Here is a 21,632-nt window from a genome sequence, read left to right as displayed (position 1 = left end):
TTGTGCCTTCTCATGAGGTAGCTCTTCAAAGTAAGGTTGCCAAAACGTAGTCCCTCTATTGCGTGAGTCTATGTGATCTGATATTGCAAGAGTACACTCAATAGAATTGGGGCTTTCATTGTCAGACAAAATGAAGAGTTCATCAAGATTATCGAAGTTGCTACGCAGTTGAACCTCCTTGGGAACTAAAGTGTCAATTATGAATGTTTGATAACATTCATCATCTTCTCGAGGTTGTTTCCCAATGTGGAAGATATTGAATTCAAGAGTCATATTTCCAAACAATATCTTCATTAGGTCATTTCGACAATTGATTAAAGCATTTGCAGTAGCATGGAATGGTCTTCTGAGGATAATAGGAATTTTTTTCTCCATGTTTACCACAGACTGGGTATCAAGAATAAGAAAGTCCATGGGGCAATAGAATTTTTCAATTTGAACTAAAACATCCTCAACACTACCTCTAGGCTCTTTGGTGAAGCGATCAGCAAGCTATAGCACAACAAATGTTGGCTTCATTTCTCCAAGACCGAGTTGCGAGTACACAGAGCAAGGCATAAGATTTACACTCGCGCCAAGATCAAGTAAAGCTTGGCTGACTTCATGAGTCCCAATTTGGTGAGAAATGGTGGGACAACTGGAATCTTTGTATTTTGGCGGTATCTTTTGTTCAATCACCACACTCACTTGCTCAGTCAAGAAAGCAGTCTTCTTGACATGGTGCTTCCTTTTTGCAGTGCATAGATCCTTGATGATTTTGGCATAAGCCGAAACTTGTTTTATGATGTGAAGCAAAGGAAGATTAATCTTCACTTGTGTCAAGTGCTCAAGGATTTCAGCTCGGTTATCAGGAAGTCTCCCAACAAGTTTCAAAGCCTGAGGAAATGGGACTTTTGGAGAAGCATTGGACGGTGCACTCACAGGAATATCATTTAGAGTGCTTGAAGTAGTGCTGGGAGAGGTGGCTTTTATGGGTGGGTCTTCCAAAGTTTTACCACTTCTAGTTGTGATGGCATTTCCTTCCTCAATATTTGGATCATTGGAATTTGAGGATTGGGCCATGTGTTGACATTGCACATTGAATTTGGGTTGGGAAGGAATTTTGCCTTTTTCTGGAATGGCCAAGGATTCAATCAATTTTAAGAATTGACATTTATTTCTTTGATTTCTTCCATCATTTGGAAATTTATTTTTGTTTGTTCCTCTATGAATGCATGAAGGGTATTCTTGAGAGAATTTCGTTGTGGATGAGCATTGTATTGAGGTGCAGAATATGCTTTTGATGGTTGAACTTGTTGCTCATTTCCCCATTGGCCTCCAGACGATTGAGCTTGGTTAGAATCTCTCCAACTGAAAGTTAGGTGGTTTCTCCAACCAGGGTTGTATGTATGGGAGAATGGCTTGTTATACGCCCCTAAGGCATTGCATTGCTCCTCATAAACCCCCTCATTTCATTAAAAGCTAAGTAGTCCTTAGCTAAATGCTCCGTCCTTGCACAAACAAAGCAATGTTCTTGTGCGACCGCTTGAGGGCTATGATTAAAAAAGTCCTTTAATCTTTTCCAGACTTGATAGAACGTTTCATTGTCCTTTTGTGAAAATGTGGAAATCTGTCGTTTTAGACTGTTGGTCTTATGGCTAGGGAAGTCTTTCAGAAAGAAAATTTTGGTCATTTCCTCCTATGTTCCAATAGACCTAGGTCTCAAAGAGTATAACCAGCTTTTAGCTTTGTCCTTCAAAGAGAAAGGAAAGAACTTTAATCACACAGAATCGACATTTTTAGCTCGGTTACAGAATGTGGCTACTACCACCTCGAATTCTCTAATATGCACGTATGGGATTTCATTTTCCATTCCATAAAATGTGGCCAAGAGTTGAATCATGCCAGGTTTAAAGTCTAACACAGGAAAATTAGGAGGGAATATAATGCATGAAGGCATGGAAGTGCGAGTAGGATGGAGGTAGTCATTGAGAGTTCTTGGTCGGATTTCATCATTACGAACCATAATTACGAATGGATTATAATCAACTAAAGTTTGTGGAGAAGTAGGAATGGTGGAAGGAGTTCCGGAAAGTGTGGTGGATGAATTGCAAGAAGTTTCACTAGAAGTTTCGTGAGGATTCATCCACTCTTGGAAATCAGAATTAAATTTATTTTATTTATTTATTGATTTTTTTTGTTAAACTTGTTCCCAGGTAGATTTGGAGGTTTTGGGGTGATCTCCAACGCCTTACTAGAACTTCGTGAGGTTACTAAGTAAGTATGGTGGATCATAAGTTAAACCTTTTCGACCAAACAACCTTTAAGCTGAGTGAAATTGCTTATTTTGACAAAACAAGCTTGGTTTTCTTATAGTAATAAGATAAAAAAATGTAATAGTTCAAAGGTATATGCTCAAAATGTTCACAGGCTGATTGGGAAGGTTGCCAAGGTACCGCTTTAGACCCACACTTGCCTAGACAGAACTCCCCGAGGTTCCCAAGTAAGTGTGGGGGGTAACGCTATCACAAACCTTATTTAAGAACCAATTTTTCTGGACAGAACAATATCGGTTTTTACCATTTGTAATATTACACAATTGTTCTCAATACTAAGCATTTTATGATTGAAATTTTATGAACAATTTTATGCTTTTTATTTCAAGGAATAACTAAATTCTAAGGAAGACTAAGACAAAAATAATTGTAATGACTCAACTATTTCTAAGACTTAGATCATTAAACCTACTAGACATAACTACTACTTTGAAGAGAACATACATGAGAAAAATTCATAACTTTAAAATAATATTTGTAATACATAAATGAGCTCATTGTTTTAAAATAAAACATAACTTTAAATGAAATTGTTTACAAAGCTAAATGTGGAAAATACATAAAAATGTAATTTTAAGAGACTAAAGAAAATAACGTCGTCCTCGAATCGACACGCAGCCCATCCACTCCATTCACCTCAACACACATGCCAAGCTTCCAAGAATCCTTCCGCCTTTGTATCTATTTTCATGCATCAAACTAAAAGTAAAGGAGTGAGCCTAATGCCCAGCAAGGAAAACTACTAACAACATAAAACATATACATAAATTATATCATAACCACATATACTATAAACATATGTCATATAATACTATAATGGCCATTATACTACTTGGGGCTTGTTAACTAGGCAAGTCATATGCCCAATAGATTTGTGGGGCTTGCTAGCTAAGCAAGTCATATGCCCATAAACTATTGGGGCTTGATAGCTAGACAAGTCATATGCCGAAGGTCTATAAACATACTATACATAATTTTAGCATACAACATAAGATGACATAACATATAACATAACATATAACATTTCATATCATATAAACATACAAGATCTATTATTTTCCTTACCAAAACCGGGATATTTGAGAACAAATGCGGGACTTGGAACACTCCTAAAACCAACAATAAGAATGGTGAGAATTTCTAAAGAGTAAAGAATAAATGTGGGAGCTAAACCTTCAAAAAAAAAAACTTACCAAGAAAGATCCTTAAGTTTCAAAAACCTAGTCAAAAACCAATATCAAAAGTTAGGATCTGAATAAAAGGAACTAAAGAAAACTAAAGAGTTTAAAGAACTGGACTTAAAGAATATAAATACCTTAGTTAACCTTATGGATTGGTCTAACTTCAATACCAAAATACACTAATCCTCATTTCCCAAGTATTTTATAAAGCTTAAGAATGGCAAAGCTTTTTCCCAACCCAAGTGTTTATTACTCTATGGAATCACTAGCACCTTGGAGTCTATGATCACAGCTTGAAGAGTGAGTGGAACGGTTGGGTACTAAGTCCTATTTATAGAGGTAAGGAGTGAACTAACTCCATTTTGATTTGAATAAAATAATGATTTTAAAATGAAAAAGAATTGAATTTTCGCCAATCAGAGGCTGAAGACTCGGCCAAAATGTTCAGAGGTGGGTCTGTGTAGTTAAGGCTTGTTTTTAAAATTAAAAACAAAAAATAATAATAACTAAGGGGGATATATCGCCCTTATGTGGCGATATATCGGCTCCCAGTAGCGATATATCGACATACGTGAATATTTTAAACACATTATTGCATTTTTTTTTTAGCATAATTAAGGTTGGATAATTGCTTTGACTGAGTCAAAATACGACCCTAACCGTTTCTGGTAGGTGCTAAGGTTGCTATTTCTTTATTTAATCATTAAAATACTTCATTTCTTAATAATCATGCTTATGACAAGTGTTATAATCCTATTGGCTCTATCTAAACCTTAGGTTATAATAAATATCATATTTATGACAAGCAATATTAATCAAACCTTATGTTATAATTAATATTCTTAAACTATAGGTTAAACTTATAAAATCCATAACTATTGATAGGAGTTTCCAACTAAGTCTCGGTTTGAACCAAAATCCACAAAATCTAAAATACTACAACTACTACTAACTAGCTAAGTAAACATTCTGGGACTCTACAAGAATGAAAGGTCTAAACTAAGAAACATAATGAAACAAAATAATCAACACAAAAATAAAGGAAAGAGAAATGAAGTGAAGATAAAATAACAAGCTAAATATATTTTTTTATTACAAATATTTATTAAACTAAAAAAATTAAAATAAAAAGAAGTTAAGAAAGAGAAATGAAATTAAAGTTAACTAAAAAGAAAAAAAATTATATAACCAAAAAAAAAAGAAAAAAAAATAAATTGTTTACCGAGTTTTTCAAAAACTATAAATATATTGAAAAATAAGAGCAAGAAAGAAAGGCTAAGAAATGAACAAGATCATAATTTTTACGTGGTTGGGGGCGTTAATGAGCCTTAGTCCCCGAGTCACTAGTATTAGGCTTTAGAGAGTTTAACAATGGAGGATTTTTGCAAGTTTAGCAGCGTTTTGCTTGCAAGAGAAAATCGGGATTCTCGCTACAGTGAACGAATGACCCTATTTATAGGCAGTCATGTGACTTGGGGCAGACTAATCCAGACTCAATAAAGATATAATTAAAAGTGCTCGCTAACGGAGACATAATACAATAATGTGACATGATTAAAGGTTGTTAATCTAGGCCCATTGGGCTGGTTTAGGTGTGGTAGAGCCTTACAGCTGCCCTTTGTACGTTGGCACGAACTGGTCTGCATGGGCTAGCAAGGGGATCCTGGGGATAGGATTTGTCAGAGTAGTGGCAGTACCGTTTCCTAGGAACATTGTACGTTCCGTGCGTACCACATTCTACAGGTTAGTCAAGGAGAGCAATTGCCAAATTTTTCGGAGACACGTCAGATGTAGGACAGACTGGGCTTATCTAACCGAATCTGTAGTCCAGGTTCATTTACCAATGTCCAGAATCTTTTACTAAGACCCGGGTTCATTTACCAGGGCATACATCCTGATGGCGGGTTTGAGCATTGGAAATGGACCCGGAGACCTCACCTAGATCCCACTCGATGGCATTCGTCTTCTGGAATGGATCGGCTGCCATCATAATTTACATCTCGGAGGATAAGGGTTAGGTGTGCCCGGGAAGGTGGTTCGGGCCTGCATCTCAATTTCAGCCCCTTTACTATGCTCATGCTACTCGCTAGTTATTGAGCTCGGCATGGTTTGGTTGCTCACTGGGCCCGGGCCTCTCCTGAGAGCCCATGGAACCCATTTGGCCATGCCACGTGTACTAGGTGGAAAATATGGATAACATTTACCCCCCAAGTCTTCATCCGCGTTCATGCGGTGTAGAATTGCCTTCTTCATCCCGGATCAATCACCTATATCCGGGTTCGTTTACCTACGTCCCGATTCATTTACCAAGACCCGGGTTCATTCACCTAAATCCAAGTTTGTTTACTTAGGGGTCAACTGGTCAATTCTCGTCCTTTTGAATTCCCACTATCCAACACATGTGTCTCTGGGTAGATGGTACGTCTGTACCACTCGACCCAAAAAATCAAGGGAAAATATTTTGATGACCTAGGAGACTAATGGATGTCAGCACATTTCTCGAAGCGTCCCGTCTATACGAAAAGGTTCTTTTAGCACTCGAGTGGGCTTTTTAATGCTTATGCCTTATCTGGAGCCGTCAGATGGGGATTATCTTGGGATTTTCAATGTGGATCGTTGGATGAGGGAGACGCAGATCGTGGATTTAGGAATCCACGATTTAGCACTTAATTGGGCCATTTAATGCCTATGTCGTCCAGGACATTCGGATGAGGATTGCCTTGGGATTCTCACTATGGATTGTTGGATTAAACATGAACTTTTCTTCCTATAAATACCTCAGTAGGCTTCCTTCCACACTTTTACTTATCCCAAATTTTCAAACTAGAGAGCAGAGAGCTAAAAACCCTGAATATCCGAAGTTGCCGATGAACTTCTCCGATGGTTAGTGCATTTTTGTGCCCATCTATTTCCGACAAAGCCCTCTTTCATTCATCAAGAAGACAACTTTGTCTAGACTGATTTTTCTAAGAGCGTCAACGAACTGCTGTATCTCCTCCTTAGGTTCAAGGCTAAATTTTTGTCGGCGTTGTCTCATGTCCCTCAACAAATTCCAAATCCACGTTCACTCAGTAAGTTTTCTGGTCACTTCTTTATTTTTTTTCATCATTTTTGTTACCATGTTGTTTCTGCGACCATGTAGCCGTTAGGGCCATGACCATCGTGTAGAGTGGCTTTAGGTAGTGGTAATGGTAGTGGTAGTGGTAATGGTAGAGATGAACAGTAGGGAACTTTCAAGGTGATACTTCAATCTGTAGATAACTTGATTGTTCTGAATCATTGAACCTGGACGTCTCAAAACTGTTTGGGTGAACAAGTTTATTTGCAAATATCGTTGGCCTTTAGTTCCTGACTTAGGTTCCTGGGACTTTAATTGTTCTCGAATCAAGGTCCGGAAAGGACCTCTCCAAGAAGTTTTAGGAGAATCCCGGTACCTTAACCAATTTTCTTCGGTTTTGGTGCTAACTGCTTGGTTCTTTCTTTTCATGTCATCTCCAGGTCTTCGATCATGGGTTGTGGGGTCACCCTCTACGCGACAGATATAGTGAATGCTGACCCTGTCATTCTGGAGGAGCATAAGCTTCCCACTGGCAACGGGTGGGAAACAGACGTGGAAGCGAATGAATTCTGGAACTACCAGATGTTGAACGGGCTGGAAAAAGCCTTCAGGATAGAGTCGACTCCAAGGATTTTCTACAATAGGCTGGCCAGGAAAGAAGAGAAGGCTCACACTGGAGTAGGCTCATTTGGGGCCTGGAGTGCAAGCCATATCAATGTGAGAGCCATTCTCTTGCTCCACTACTACTTCATGCAGTTTCTCAAGTATGGGGATCACGCCTTTCCAGCTCTTTCCCCAGGCCTACAAGTTGCTTGCAGGGTGGCATATATTTTGCGCCTCGCAGGAGATCGTGGCAACCACCCCTGCAGAGGTGCTATACTATTACCAGTTGGAGCCGCAGTTGAACTCCAAAGACAAGTCGTGGGACTGATTTTATAAGTTGAAGCTCCATGGCGTCAGTATTGTTCCATACAGCTTCTGGAAACATCCCCCCGATGTCAAACACTATTGGTTCATGACATTCGGGTTCCTTCTAGAGAAGAATCTCACTCTGGTGATGGACTTTTGAATAGGTCCGTATGCTCAAACTCAGCTCACTAAGTCAATCCTGGACCGTAAAAAGTTTTATGCCACCCTCAGTGCCGAGGAGCTGGACATGCGGGGGGGGTTCGTGACTACGAAGAACCTTCAATTGGTCAGGTTGATTTCCGTCCACCAATCGATAGATGCCCCTAGCCTCCAGCGACTGCAATGAGAGAGGGACCTTGCTCTGAGAAAGGAGTTCGCCCTCATTCATATTTAGGCGGTGGAGGTCGCGGTCAAGTTAGACGCAAAAAAACTAAAAATGGAGCAGGCGCGTTGTGTGGAGCAAGTCGAATCTGAAGAGTTGGATGCCCTTCTCGAGGGGAGGCTACCCAACATTGGAGCTCCCGGGTCCAGCATCTCAGGGCAAGGTAAAATGCCTGTGGTTTTAACTTATGCCCCTCATATTGAGGGCTTCGTTAGGAATATGCAACGGTATCAGAATTATTTGACCGGGACTGTTAGCAACGTGGGGATTCCTTGCCCCATTGTTGTAGACATGCGGACCCTCATGTATTCATTTTGGTTCCTTCAGTACGATAGCTTTTTGGACCCGGATGAAATGGGGGATCAAATTCATGCTGTTTCACTAGGAGAGTTAAGTCAGGCCTATTCCATGGATGACGGTTTGTCCTGGAGGACTTAGACTTGCATGTTTCCTATTTCGTTACGCTACTAATCCATTTTTTAAACCTATCTCAGGTGAACTGGACATGTCTAATCTCGTGGCCAAGATGAAGGAAATGATTGAGGCTAGGGCTAATGCGGCCAAGGCCTCGGCAAAGAAAGCCACCAAGGGCCCGCCCAAGAAGAAGATAATTAATATGATCCTCAGGGACTTAGAATTGGACTTGGGGGCTTCCAAAGGTGTTCAAACTGCTGTCGCGGTCCTGATGACGCTTGTTGAGCAGCATCTGTCCCACTTTGCTCCTCTCTAGATTATTAACTTGGATTAGGAGCCTTCGAAAGGAGGTGGGAAAACCAAAAGGAAGACGTACATCACTGTGACCGAGGAACATTCCTCTAGTGAAAGCCTTACTGTTACGCCAGAGCTCCAGGAGGCTCCCGAGCTTCCCACCATTCTGGCCCTTCCTGGGGAAGAGGACTCAATCATCCTAGAGGAGAGGATGAAGATGGTGTCGCTGGCCTAGGATGAGGGGCGCGATAGACGGGACGAGGTGGCCCAGGCCTTGATCATCCTTTAGAAGGTGGAGTTTTTTGAACATACTGAGGCCTTCAACAACCCCGAGCAGATCGTGGATTGGCTGGTAACCGAGATTGGGTTTCGGTCGAAGTTGAGGCAAGACACGACCTCGCCTGTTGCAGACTTGCTAGCCCAGGTGGGGACTACCATGTTTACCCTTCAACTCAAATGCTACGCCACCTTGGCGAGCAAAGACGTGCTCTTCGTCTCCCAGGCCATCCGTCATTAGGCCATTGTGGTAAGCCACTTGCCTATCTTGTTCCTTTATTATCTTTGTCTTTTTCTATTCTCTAACTCAGCTTTGTTCCAAGATGCCTTGCTAGCTCATAGGAATGCGGAGCTAGTGGAAAAGATGGCAATGAAGCTGGAAAGGCCCAGATGGAGCTGGAGGGGGTCGTCAACTAGCGAGAAGTTGCTAAGGAGGCCCTCGCTAAGGAGGCTACTCGGGCTCAGGCTCAGCATGAGGAAGCTCTTGTTGGAAATGTGCCCTGAAAGCATATGTAGTAGACATTGTTTTTTTTTTTTTTTATGAAATAAATAAATGAATTGAATTTGTTATGCATATATTTTATGGACTATATTATTCTATGATAATATTATGTAAATATCAGGAAAATTCCTAAGTTCATATATGTGATCTCAAACACGTAGTGGTACGGGAGGATTGTGTTTGAGATAAATGAACTTGAATAGTTCGCAGTAAAATAAAGTTATGGAATCTTTAGATTAATTACTGCAAGTACGGTCCACTAGTATTATGAATACATGTGATCTAGATCCGGATCACTAGTGTGGTAGGAAACTTTAGTGGAGGTGCTTTATATATTAGAGAATATATAGAACTGGACCAGATATGTTTATCAATACTCAGTTAAATACCGTTTTGAAGTATTAATTAAATATATCAACTGATGATCATATACAAATTGATCTTAATCCTGAAGTTACTATGAACTCCTGTTTATATTATATGAGTTCTTTGATTCATTTGTTAGGGTCTGTCAGATTGATCAGGCTATAAACTTTTGTTTTGGGAACTCATTAATATAGATGGTTGGGGACATAGTATACAGATATGGAATCTATGCCTTCTCGCAAGAGATTGAATGATGGTTCTCTGAAGGGTTGACTTTTGGGACTGAAAGGTTATTGAGCTCAAATTCATAATTTAGTTATGAATTAACCTTCACTAGTAGAGTCAATGATACTTAAGGAAACAAGACATAATTAAAAGGGTAAAACGGTAATTTTATTCCCGATTAATTATGAACCATTATTAGAGGGTCAAGTTGTATGCAATGATTAAATCAATGGACGCTTTATGATTATAAAGTACTCAGTAAATGAAATGTCTATAATTACAAGAGTGCAGTCTCATATTTATAGTGGAATAATCATGAGATTAATAAATTAAGATTATTTAATTAAAGAGTTTAATTAATAATTTCAAATTTATTGGAGCTTGGAATTATAGGTCCATAGGTCCCCATAGCGGCTCTATCAACACTGTTCAAGGTAAGAGTTGATATGAATGGAAAATAGTTTAAAGACATATTTAAGAAGAAATTTGTTCTTCAGGCCAAATATGCAATTATATGATAATAGTGATTAATTAATTAATTACAAATTAGTTGTAGTTAACAAAATTAATTAATATTTAAATATTATATAATTTTTGAAATTATATTAAATAATTAAATTAATTTTTGAAATTTAATTAAATAATTAATTAATTGTAATTTTTTGAAATTATAATAAATTAAATATTTAATTTCAAAAATTTGGGTTTAATTAATTAGTAGAATTAATTAAATATCTTTATTTGAGCGGGAGATGATAATCTGATAAGTTCAAATTGGATTTGAATTTAAAAGATTAATATTTATTCAAATAATTAATTATATTTGATAATTAATTAAAATGGATAATTAATTTGAATTCAAATTTGAATTAGTTATCAGGTTGTTAGATCTTATCTGACAAAGTAATTTGAATAAAATTTGAAAAACAAATATCCCTAGAAATTAGGAAGCTACACGTTCACACACAGTCCAGGACTGTGTGTGGCGTGTAGCACCAGTGTTTTTCAGGGATGGGATTTTCAATTTTATTTGTTTAATTAATTAATTAATGGATAATTCAAAAAATTGGTTTTTTTGGATTTTTTCATTAATGGAATAATTAATTAATTAAAAATTAAAATTGTAAAATGGTTACAGATTTAATTTTTAAATTTTGAATTTTTTCTGTTAAGTATGACTGATCAGAAAATTATTCTAAGAAAATAAGAGAAGTGAGTGTGAGACAACTCATAAATTTCGCTCTGTAAAAATTGAACGATAGTTTTCTCTCCCTGAAGATAAAGAACCCATTCTCAGGCCTATTCTCTTGATCTCATGTGTTGAGTACATCAAGTAGAATCACAAATAAACTATCCTTCATTCTCTAAGTGCCCACACATTTCTTGAGGTGTAGAGAACGCTTTGGAAGATCTTGGTGTGAGTACGTGGAGCGGCTTGGGTAGGAAGATCGTTCTAAATACGAGAAGATAGCAAGGACACTTGATAGGCTTCAAGAGGTATGATTTCTATCACTATCTTGCTTATGATTAATGTATGTATATTAATGGATCCGCATATTTAAAGGTAGTTTAAATATGTTACAAAAAAAAATTTGTACACTGGGCCAACCACACCACCTTTCCACTGCGTATTAGGAAACTTGTTACTAACAGCTCTGTCCAGGAAAGATACTAAGCACAAGAAGTTGGTGGATAACCTGAAGGCGGAGCTATCCCATGCTCCCGACTCAGAGGCTTCTACTAAGGAAATCTTGGAGGCGGTTGAGGCCCAACTTCACCAAGAGCGGGAAAAGGTGGCATCCTTCGGGGCACAAGTCCAGGATTTGGAGGCCATGGTCCAGTTGGAGATGAAATGGAGCAAGGAGACTCGCAAGGAGAAGTAGTAGGCTGACAAATTGTTGGCGGCCCCTTTTGACGAGGCCATTTACATGGCCTGGCTCAAAGAAAAGAATATGAATATCCTCCTCTATCTGGATCCAGCTACAAAGAGGGCCGAGTTCGAGGTTAAGGAAAGAGAGGACACGAAGCTCCTTGCTGGGGATCAGCAAGATGAAAACGCTCCAGACGTCCCGGATCAGAATGAAGCCCAGGCCTGAGCCTTTATACTTTTATTTGGGGCTTTCTTTATCCTTTTCTTTGTTTTTATAAACATATTTTTATGGGCACGGATGGACACAAGAAAACTGCTTATCTTACTGTACTGTTATTATACTGGTTTTTGTCTTTTCACAATGATTCCCGCTTTATATTCTTTTTTTTTTTTGCTCAAAAATCCACTTAGTGTTTTACCTCTATGGGGATTAAATGTGGAATCCTGGTTCCAATGGACAGGACCATTAGGGAAAAATTGTAGAAGGTAATTATTTTGTCCTGAAACCAAAGTTCATGTCTCGACTGCCTGGACCATTTTGGACTTACCGAATATAAATTAACTAGTTTATCCTGACTCTATGGTTTAGGTTCCAACGGCTTGGGCCGTTATGGACTTTTCATTCAAGACTTAATTTTAACGGCCTCGACCATGACTTAGGTAGAAATTAGTTGATTAACTTATATCAAACCCGAGGTTCAGGTTCCAACACCCTGGACCGTTTACAAGACAATTTAATCTCTTTAAACCTAAGTTCTAGTTCCAAAGGTCCTGGATTGTTATAAGGAAACAATGAATTAGGATTTGGATGTCCTGGACCATGTTAGGTCTGGACCAATCTTTTGGGATTAGGACTGGCTATGAACCTTGCATCCTTTTTTGTGAGTTGGGTTTTGGACCCCCAGTCTATACGAATCTGGATCAAGACTAAGCTCTGAGCTTTTCATCCTTTTTTTCTTTTAATCCTGGACCTGTATAGATGGTCCTACCCCCCAAGTGACCAAAAAGTGTAGTCTTAGGTCACTTGTTCGTGTGAAAATTAAAGACAGACATGAAAATTTTCTATTCTTAAAACATTTCTTATGGTGTTTTGTTCACATCATTTTCATTAAATAAGAAATGGCCTTGGGGCGTACATGGCTTAGAAGTAAAAATGTTAGAGGGAGCAGAGTTAAATCCTCTCGACTACAGATAGTACCGGTGGAGTTATTTTGCATTCCAGGCCCGTGGGACCTCTGTTCCATTAGCCGCTTTAGGCGACATGTTCCTGGACATACTTCATTTTGGATCTCATAGGGTCCTTCCTAATTTGGTCCTAGAACACCCACTCCTGGATCTTGAGATGTAGGTAAGACTCTTCTCAAGACTAGATCACCGATTCCGAATCTTCGGCTCTTAACTTTTGAGTTAAAGTGCCTTGCAATCTTTCCTTGATACATCTTCAGCTGCACTTGTGATTCTTCTCGGATCTCTTCGATGAGATCTAGGGATTCTTGGAGTAGGGCACGATTCCGGACAGGATTGTACGTATCTCGTCTGTGAGATGGGACCCCAGTTTCTACTAGGATGATTGCTTCGCATCCGTACACCATTGACTAGGGAGTATGTCCGATCGATGTTCTTTCCATGGTCCGGTAGGCCCATAGGATGCGGGGAAACTCTTCCGGCCACTTGCTCTTGCAAGCTTGTAGCATTTTCTTTAGTGTCCCCTTCAAAATCTTGTTCATGGCCTCTGTTTGCCCGTTTGCTTGAGGCCTTGTGACTATAGAGAAGCTTTTAATGATTCCATGTCTTCCACAGAAGTCGGTGAAGTGGAAGCTATCAAATTTCTTCTCGTTGTCGGACACGATTTTGTGAGGGAGGCCGTATCGACACACGATATTATTGATGAAAAAATCCAGGGCCTTTTTGGAGGTGATGGTACTCATTGGTTTTGTTTTGACTCACTTGGTGTAATAGTCGACAGCTACAATGGCATATTTTACTCCGCTCTTCCCGGTCGGGAGGAATCCTACCAAATAAATTCCCCAAACTGCAAAAGGCCAAGGTGTAACAACCCAATTTACTAATAATGCTTAAGGGCCTTAATTAGTGTGCCGGGATGGCATAATTGCAATATATGTGATTTAAATGATTAAAATCATGTTAAATGAATATTTGGATATCTATGATGCATGACTATGTGTATTAGTATGCATGTAGGCCCTAATTTAGGAAGGGGATTTATACCGGGCTTGGGGTGAGCCTGGGGGTATTTCTACGAATTTAGGAAATATATTGGAGTCTATTATGATATTGAGGAATATAAGTGGTGATTAGTTAGGTGTCGGGAAGTAAGCGATAACTATTAGAGACACTCGAGGAATTAGCGGGAATTCGGTGTAATGACTCAAATTCCCTTAAGATGTTTAAAAGCTTAGTTTTAAGTGGGAGGGAAATATGGTCTTTAGGTGTTTAGAATCAGAGATAAGGGTCATGATGCTTTATGCCTTAGTGGATTATGTAGAAAGTTTTAGAAGACTGAAGAAAAGAAAAGAAAAAGGAAAAGAAAAGAAGGAGAAAAGAAAGAAGGGAAAAGCAGGGCACTACTCTCTTGTACGGTTTGGGATTTTCTTCACCAATTTTTCTAGAAATTTGGAACTAAAATTCAGAGAAGGCTTAGGCTAAGACTCAACACTAGGGTCCTTGATTTGGCTTGGGGAATTGGCAGAGGTTATTCATCCATTTGAGGTAAGGTTTTGAGGTTGTTATTCAGTTCTTAGTTTTTGGTGTTGAACTGGTTCCTAAGCTAAGTTTATGTGGGAATTCTAGGGGATTAAGCCTAAGGAGTTGAGGAGGTGAAGGCTAAGGAAGTGTGGAAGATAACCTAGGTCGAATTCATCTATCAAAGGTAAGAAATTCTAGCTTTAAGTTCTGTGATGTTTGTTGTTCTGTTGAGATTTTGAGCTTCATACTCAGCCATGGTGATTTCCTTGTTTTGGGGTGCATGTGATTGAATTTCATATGGTTAGGTCATTTGGGGTGAGTTGGAGATGTTCGTAGGCTTGCTTTTATGTTTGGTTGAAGTTTGGAAGAGTTTAGGAAAGGTTTGGCTCGGGGAAAATCGAAGGAAGAAAAAACAGGGTTGGTTGTGCTGTGACTAGCGTTGTAGCGCTAGCCTTTGGGCACTACAGCTCTAGGCCTTGTGGTCTGGGGTATTTTTGGCTCTGGTTGTAGTGCTGTAGCGCCCACATTAGGGCGCTGTAGCGCTACCCTATTCCCAGAATGGGATTTTGGGCTTATTTCTTAGGGTTTTTGCCTGGGGCCTCAGGGTTTGATTCCACCACCCCGTTTGGTGGAATTAGGGCATCCCGAGGGCTCGGGATTGGTCCCGAGGCTAGGTTTTTTATTTGAAGTTTGGTATGGTTCTAATTTGTGACTGTGACTAGGTGTACGCTAGGGCTCGGACGGGATCGTACTTGAGGGTTGAATTGAACAAAGCTATCAGAATTTAAAGGTAAGAAACTGCACCCGGTTATGTATTAATGATGGGACTAAGAACTCCCTATACCTGAATTATGTCATAGATGGTATTATTCCATGGGACATGTGATAAACAGCCTAAGAGTGTCGTAATCAATATTTGCGCACAGGGCTCGGCCACTGGTAGTTGAGGACAGCTTAATATTCACTGAGCTTGGTTTAAACGGGCCGGAGTCAGTAGGGTAAATAGGGGTGCGGCCTAAGGGCGTCGACCCTGATTATTATGTGAATTGGTTATAAATGTTTTTAATGATGAGTTTGATATGCTAAATATCTATTTACATGAACACTATGGATTGTTGAGTATATGGCTATGCATTATGAGTTGCTTAATTACTGATTTGCAAATTGATTGCTTAATGATTATGCTCTGTTATCTGGTTTTTTGCTGGGCCTTTGCTCACGGGTGCTACATGGTGCAGGTAAAGGCAAGGGCAAAGTGGACCAGTCCTGAGATGGAGAACTTTGGGGTTGAATGTACATAGTCAGCTGATCGGCTGCCACGGCCGAGGAGCAGGGCAGGACGGGAAAAGCCTAAATGTATGTCTTGCCCTTAGAGTGGCTAGTAACTGTACTCTTATCCTAAAATTTTGTAAAGTGTCCTTTTAGCGCTACTACTTTTGGGATCCCATGTAAATTGTTTGATTATAAGAAATGAAGCTTTTGAGTCCAAAATCTTTTAACCCTAGTTCAACTGTAGTTTCAGTAGCACATTTCTAACTAAATGACTTGATTAGCAAGTCTTGCACCTTTATAAACACACAGTGTAACAGTCTTGGCTATCCAGGGTATTACAACATGGTATCAGAGCGTCCTAGGTTTAAGGGTTCCTGAAGACTGGCTGGACATGCTCATTCACCGCGAAAGACAAGCTTGACTCATGCTTTGGTAATTGTGTATACATGATTATATGTTTAAATTATTAGAATGGAATATGACTGTTGGTATTTGTTTGATTAATAGGGAGCATGAGATACTGATAGGGCCTAGCCCTTTACTATTGTGTGATGATATTGAGGCATGCTTATTAGCATTGCTATGCATGTGAATGAATAAATGGATGAATACTTGGATAAACTATTATATCTTGATTGTTTGTGAATGTTTGAGTTCTAACGGTGGATCATGGAAGGGTTATTACCCTGTCATCATAGTCTGTCTCCTGAGTCGTTGATTGCAGATTAACTTGGATTATTATGCGTCCAAGAAAATCTACACGACTAGCCGACACCAAGTCTGAGACTAAAGATGATGACCAGGGCCAGACCCCTCCGCCAGTCCCTGAGAACTGGCAGCAACTTATGGCTGATATGCAAGCTCGGCTACAGAGCCAGGATGAGCAGATCCGAATTCTGCGACAATAGGCTCCATCGGGGAGTGCTGCCCCTATTGCACCTATAGTGGTACCAGTTGTACAGCTAGTAGAGGTTGGGAACAAATGGGAGCCATTGTATGAGCGGTTCAGGAAATAGCAGCCCCCGATCTTTGAGGGAGGACCTAATCCACTGAAGGTCGAATAGTGGATAGCCATGATTATTACTATCCTGGATTTCATGAGGGTAGAGGGACATGACAGAGTGGCATGTGAAGTATTACAATGTTGCCACCAGGGCAGCGAAAGTAAATGAGTTTGTGGGGTTGGTTCAGGGCAGCATGACAGTTACAGAATATGCTCTGAAGTTTGACAGACTTCCAAAGTTCGCACCAGATCTTGTGCCTACTGATGCAGCTAGGCAAGATAGATTTATCAGAGAGCTTAATGCTATGATAGCCCGAGATGTGAGGATTACAACAGTTCCTGGGGGGACAACTTATGCCCAGGCTGTAGAGAAGGCTCTTACCGCTGAGGAAGCGAAGAATAAGATATGGAGGGAGAGTACAGCAAGGCGGGAGAGCCACAGGGCGGTGCCTGCATACTCTGGTTCTAGTAGTGGCGGAGGCCCTAGTGATCTGAAGAGAAAGAACCCTGATACTTCGACTGCTTCCGGTCCTGATAGGAGAGGTCGGGGTACTCAGGGTGGCCGTCAGGGAGGCGGTGATTCATGGAGGACCTATCCTGAGTGCAAAAGGTGCAGAAGACGCCATCCGGGTGAGTGTCAAGCTAAGGCCTATTATGTGTACGGGATGGTAGGACACCTCAAGAAAGACTGCCCGACAGTGAAGAAGGGAGATGCAGGGAAGGTGGACAGCTTGACTCTAGCTCGAGTGTTCACCCTGACGCAGGTGGAGGCCGAGGCTAGTCCCTCGGTAGTGACAGGTCAGATTTCTAGCGCTGGCTCCCCCTTTTACTGTATTGATTGACTCTGGAGCTACACATTCGTTTGTTTCTAGTAAGGTAATTGATAGACTGTGTAGACTTAGTGAGTATTATACTTCGGGGTTTGGGACTATTTTGCCTACGGGAGAACTGGTAGTTTCTAGGAGGTGGATTAGAGCACTGCCAGTGATGGTTGATGGTAGGGAGTTGTCTGTAGACTTGACTGAGTTAGGTATGGAGGACTTTGATATGATTTTAGGCATGGATTGGCTGGTTAGATACAGAGCTACTATTGACTGTAGGAAGAAGATGGTGACTTTTGAGCCGGAGGGCGAGGATCCCTTTGTCTTTGTGGGAGCGGTGCATGGACCCCGCGTACCCAGGATATCAGCGCTGAGAGCCAGAGATCTGTTATAGGGAGGATGTATTGGTTTCCTAGCTAGTGTGGTAGATACCACCAGGATTTTGCCAACAAGACCGGAGGAGACCAGAATGGTTTGCGAGTTCTTGGATGTGTTTCTTGAGGACTTTTCTGGATTGCCGCCGCGTAGGGAGATTCAGTTTATCATTGAGTTGGCGCCAGGGGCAGAGCCAGTGTCGAGGGCACCATATAGAATGGCACTGGCAGAATTGAAGGAATTGAAGATACAACTACAGGAGCTTCTGGATTTGGGGTTCATTAGGCCTAGCTACTCGCCGTGGGGTGCTCCAGTTTTGTTTGTGAAGAAGAAGGATGGGACATTGAGGATGTGTATAGACTACTGGGAATTGAACAATTTAACTATCAAGAATAAGTATCCCCTACTAAGGATTGATGACTTGTTCGATCAGCTGCAAGGTAAGACGGTGTTCTCAAAGATTTATCTTCGATCTGGTTATCACCAACTTAGGATCAAGGATGAGGACATACCGAAGACGACCTTTCGAACGAGGTATGGGCACTATGAGTTTTTGGTCATGTCATTTGGTTTGACCAATGCCCCAGCAGCCTTTATGGACCTAATGAATAGAGTGCTCAAGGATTTTTTGGACCAAATCGTTATTGTCTTCATCGACGACATCTTAGTGTACTCTAGTTCAGAGACAGAGCACGAGTTCCATCTTCGACAGGTTCTACAGAGGTTGAGGGAGCACCAGTTGTACGCCAAGTTTAAGAAATGTGAATTTCGATTACCAGAAGTGACATTCCTTGGACATATTGTCGGTGAATATGGGATTAAGGTGGATCCATCTAAGGTGGAGGCAGTTAGGGATTGGCTGAGGCGAAGGAATGCCTTAGAGGTGCGGAGTTTTCTTGGTCTAGCGGGTTACTACAGATGGTTTGTGGAAGGCTTCTCGAAGATAGCGGCACCAATGATAGAATTGACACGGAGGAATTTGAAGTTTATCTGGTAAGACAAGTGTGAGAACAGTTTCCAAGAATTGAAGCGACGACTTATTACCGCACCTATGTTGAGTCTCCCTTCGGGGGAAGGGAAGTTTGTTGTCTAGTGCGATGCATCGAGCTTGGGTTTAGGTTGTGTGTTGATGCAGAATGAGAAGGTCATAGTTTATGCATCACGATAGCTGAAGGAGTATGAGCAGCGGTATCCTACCCATGACTTGGAGTTAGCGGCAGTGGTATTCACACTGAAGGTTTTGCGACATTATCTATATAGAGAGAAGTGCGAAATATACACTGACCACAAGAGCTTGAAGTACTTTTTCACACAAAAGGACTTGAACATGAGGTAGAGACGTTGGCTAGAGTTGGTGAAAGACTATGATTGTGATATCCTTTACCATCCGGGGAAAGCCAATGTAGTGGCGGATGCAATAAGCCGGAGAGGCCCAGGTCAGTTATATAGTTCCACCTAGATCTCGAGAGAGTTGGCTAATGAGATGGTCAGAGCGAGGATAGAATTAGTGGTGGGCCAATTGGCCAATATTACTCTCCAGTCGACCATGCTAGTACGAATTAAAGAAGGTCAATTGGTAGACGCTCAGTCACAGGAGGTTGGAGAGAATGTCTTAGCGGGAATAGCTAAGGACTATTCTATTTCTGATGTTGGTTTGTTACGGTATCAGGGACGAATTTGTGTTCCAGCTGATGAGGGGATCAAACAAGAGATATTGTATAAGTCACATACGACGCCATACTCACTTCATCCAAGTACCACGAAGATGTACCAAGATCTAGGGACGTTATATTGGTGGCCCGGGATGAAGAAGGATGTGGTGGAGTACGTAGCCAAATGTTTAACCTGTCAGCAGGTGAAAGCTGAGCATCAGCGACCAGCAGGGTTACTTCAGCCTTTGGGTATTCCCAAGTGGAAATGGGAGGATATTACGATGGATTTTGTTGGAGGTTTACCCAGAATAGTAGGGCTTCATGACTCGGTGTGTGTGAAAGTGGACAGGTACACCAAGTCAGCCCATTTTCTTCCAGTGAGGTCGACATATACTGTGGATCTGTATGCAGAGTTGTGTGTGAGGGAGATCGTACGTCTCCATGGGGTTCCTAAGTGTATAGTGTCAGACCGGGATCCTATCTTTACCTCCAAGTTTTGGGGTAGTTTGCATAAGGCTATGGGAACTCAATTAAATTTCAGAACAGCCTTTCATCCTCAGACTGATGGATAGTCTGGGAAGACGATTCAGCTATTGAAGGATATGCTCAGAGCGTGTGTGATCGACATTGAGGGGTCATGGAGTAAGTATCTCCCGTTGATTGAATTTTCATATAACAATAGTTACCAATCAACGATTGGAGTGGCTCCCTACGAGATGTTATATGGTAGGAAGTGCAGATCACCCATTCATTGGGATGAGATGGGTAAGAGGAAGTATTTGGGGTTGGATATGGTTCAGAAGAAGAATGAAGCTATAGGGAAGATCCTAGCTAGGATGCTCGCCTCACAGAGCAGACAAAAGAGCTACGCGGATCCCAAGCGTAGATACGTGGAGTTCCAGGTTGGGGACCACGTATTTCTCTGAGTTTCACCACTGCGAGGGGTGAGGCGATTTGGAAAGAAGGGCAAGCTAAGCCCTAGGTTCATCGGACCTTTTGAGATACTGGAAAGGATCGGTCAAGTGGCTTACAGGTTAGCCTTGCCACCATCGTTGTCAGGAGTCCATGATCTATTCCATGTTTTTATGCTTCATAAGTACGTCTCAGATGCGACATATGTGTTGAGGTATGAAGACTTGGAATTGCAGACAGATCTAGCCTGTGAGGAGCAACCGGTTTAGATTTTGGATCGGAAGGATAAAGTACTATGTAATAAGATGATTCCTCTTGTTAAAGTGTTGTGGAGGAATAGTAGGGTCGAGGAGGCGACTTGGGAGCTTGAGTCAGCGATGCGGGATTAGTATCCCGAGTTATTCAGGTAAATTTTGAGGACGAAATTCTCATTAGGAGGGGATAGTTGTAACGACCCAATTTACTATTAAGGCTTAAGGGACTTGATTAGTGTGCTGAGAGGGCATAACTGGATTAAATATGATTTAAATTATTAAAAGCATGTTAAATGATTATTTGGATATCTGTGATGCATGACTATGTGTATTAGCATGCATGTAGGCCCTAATTAGGTTAGAAGGGAATATTTGTAATTTTGGCCCGTTGAGGGCATAAATGTAAATAACTGTGATAAATTGTTGAGACCACATTATTATGTGGATATATTTGTAGCTTGTGACTCGAGGCGATCCTAGTGAGCGGTTTAGCGAAAAAGTCACGAAGGGGATTTATACCGGGCTTGGGGCGAGCCTGGGGGTATTTCTAGGAATTTAGGAAATATATTGGAGTCTATTATGATATTGAGGAATATAAGTGGTGATTAGTTAGGTGTCGGGAACTAAGCGATAAATATTAGAGACACTCGAGGAATTAGCGGGAATTGGGTGTAATGACTCAAATGCCCTTAAGATGTTTAAAAGCTTAGTTTTAAGTGGGAGGGAAATATGGTCTTTAGGTGTTTAGAATCAGAGATAAGGGTCATGATGCTTTATGCCTTAGTGGATTATGTAGAAAGTGTTAGAAGACTGAAGAAAAGAAAAGAAAAAGGAAAAGAAAAGAA

The 21,632-nt window shown here is 40.8% G+C and overlaps 1 non-coding gene across 1 annotated transcript; it reads left to right on the top strand.

The window, feature by feature from the left end:
• The first annotated feature begins 1,520 nt into the window (after positions 1–1,520).
• Positions 1,521–1,626, top strand: LOC133807488 (small nucleolar RNA R71). The gene has a single exon (XR_009879400.1). It is a non-coding gene; the product is annotated as a small nucleolar RNA R71 (small nucleolar RNA).
• The last annotated feature ends 20,006 nt before the right edge of the window (positions 1,627–21,632 follow it).

Source organism: Humulus lupulus, chromosome X (genome assembly GCF_963169125.1).
Source record: "Humulus lupulus chromosome X, drHumLupu1.1, whole genome shotgun sequence".
Taxonomy (NCBI): Eukaryota; Viridiplantae; Streptophyta; class Magnoliopsida; order Rosales; family Cannabaceae; genus Humulus; species Humulus lupulus.
This window is presented reverse-complemented; position numbering and strand designations above follow the sequence as displayed.